At 30.7% G+C, this 2280-nt stretch overlaps 1 long non-coding RNA gene across 1 annotated transcript; it reads left to right on the forward strand.

The window, feature by feature from the left end:
* The first annotated feature begins 519 nt into the window (after nt 1–519).
* Nucleotides 520–2013, forward strand: LOC129301732 (uncharacterized). The gene is made up of 3 exons (XR_008591082.1): nt 520–1093; nt 1189–1300; nt 1400–2013. It is a non-coding gene; the product is annotated as an uncharacterized LOC129301732 (long non-coding RNA).
* Nucleotides 2014–2280: the final 267 nt, after the last annotated feature.

A 2280-nucleotide genomic window follows, 5' to 3' on the forward strand; every position in this document is an offset into this window, starting at 1 on the left:
ATACATATGAGAGGATATTACAGGATCATGACCTGTGGACTGATGAGGTGGAAGCTAGCTAGCTAGCCATTCTCTCAATCAGCAAAATCTACAATGTTTTGTTGATGAGACTTGGGAAAAAATATAATGTTTTTCCATTGATTTGCCTACTAGGAAGAGGGTTGGGCAGCAGGCGAGGAGGAGAGCTGGGAACAAATTGTGAAGATGTTTATTTATTTACTATTTTATTTTGTTTTAGTCAATTATATTAATATATATATATATATATATATTATTAATAGTATTTATCTACTAATTATATTTATATTTTTATCATATTTATTAATTATTTCTATGTCATTATAATTATATTTATTATATCTATTTAATTATGTTATTTAAAAATTATATTTAGTTAATTATATTTTTTATTGATAATTATATTTATTATATTTATTTAATTATAATTATTATTATATTTATTTAACTTTTATTTATTTATTTATGCACCAAAAATTTGTAGTGATAGACAATCAAAAGTTGTACTCACTTTATAAGATGGGGAATTGGTAGAAGAATAGTGAAATAGCTAGAGCCCATTAGGTTTGGTTAAAATTACCAACTGTATATATATAAAGAGTCAAAAACTTCAACAATTAGGCTTATTTGGGCTGGGTTTATTTGGATTGAACTTAAAGTATTCTACCTTTTTAAAAAGCCCACATAATCAAGCCCCGCCCTAACTTTTTTTAGCCAGGTTTAGGCTTGGCTTGAATTACCGACTTTAGAAATGACTTATTCTAGAAATATAACAAGGATGGGACAAATTCAATAGTGGGGGTGGAGGCAAAAGGCTCTCCTAAAGTGAATTCCAATTATTGGGATAAATTTGTCAAGTGGTGCCATACTCCCAACAACAAGTAATTAATTTTTTTTATTAATATATATTGTTTTATTTAAATGTAAATTGATTTTTTTATTAATTTATAATTTAAATTTAAATATATTTTATTTATAAGAGGAAGTCTCCAAAAATGCTAAGAACAGCAAGAGCTAGTAGACGATCCACAATACTGGTGGCTCAAAAGGATTTGCCATTCACTACGATGATATGGTAAATATACAGTTTGATTGAATTTAATTTACTTGAATGAAATTTAATTGAATTTTAATTTTTATTAATTTAAAGGTTTGGATTGTATATTATAGGAGCAAGAAACTGTTGTGACGGGAAAAAAATGTTGATATGGGTGACCTTTAGTGGAGATGCACACAAATAAAGATGGATGCCCTCCTATCACATAAGGTTTAGAGCATGATTGTAAGTATTAAAATATTATTTTATATTATATTATTTAGTAATTGAAGTTAATATTGTTGACTTTTACAATTTGATTTAAATTTTAAATTTACATATTAGGATGCGGGAGACAACATTATCAAGCATTAGTGGAACTGGACCTATACACTCCACTTCAAGCTGCTTAATTACAACTCCTCCTGGTCAAGTGCATTGCATGGGTTTTGGTGCCATATTGACACAGGTATTTGATGCACATGGGAGGGTGACTTTTGAGACTGTAAGAAACTTTGGGTCAACTACTAGGAGAAAGAAGAGGCATGTGACTAACCCTGAGGATATTGCAAGGCAAGTGTAGATATGGGTTGACTTGGAACTCTCCCATTATCATCAGGTGTTTCAATTCATGAGGGTGAACCAGTTCCCTGACTAGCCCCTCCTAGACTTGCTAGCAGCAAAAGTAAGAGGTACGAGTCCATAAGACTAGCCCACAAGAAGCTGCGCCAGTTCCTGCCAAAGTCAGCCACCAGAGCATGAACAAAAGATGCCATAAAAAATTTTAAATTTCAAACATGGTAGCTGTTCAAGAACCACTACCAATGTTGGCTGACTTTATGAAATTTTCACATATTGTACTGGTTCTATAAACCACTACTATGTTCACACTAAAAACTTCAAACCAGTGAACAAAATTTTATGTCAGACTTCATTTTAGTTTTGGTATAGCAGTTTGTCTAAACCACTGCATATATTGTAGCATCTTGACTAAGGTAAAATCGCTATTATATACCTCACTATGTGTTGTATAATATGGGTTTGGCAAACCGTTACTAATGATATTTTTAGTAGTTTAAACCACTACTAAAATAGCTAAAACTACTACTAAATACATTTTTTGTAGTGTTTACAGTAGTTCTACACTAAAGCTATCCTTTTCAAACATTACTCAAGTAAACAAATCAACTAAATTATGGCCAAACACTTAGAAACATCAAAAAAAG

Source organism: Prosopis cineraria, unplaced genomic scaffold (genome assembly GCF_029017545.1).
Source record: "Prosopis cineraria cultivar Desert tree isolate PC_DT_omini unplaced genomic scaffold, ASM2901754v1 PC2, whole genome shotgun sequence".
NCBI classification, from domain to species: Eukaryota; Viridiplantae; Streptophyta; class Magnoliopsida; order Fabales; family Fabaceae; genus Prosopis; species Prosopis cineraria.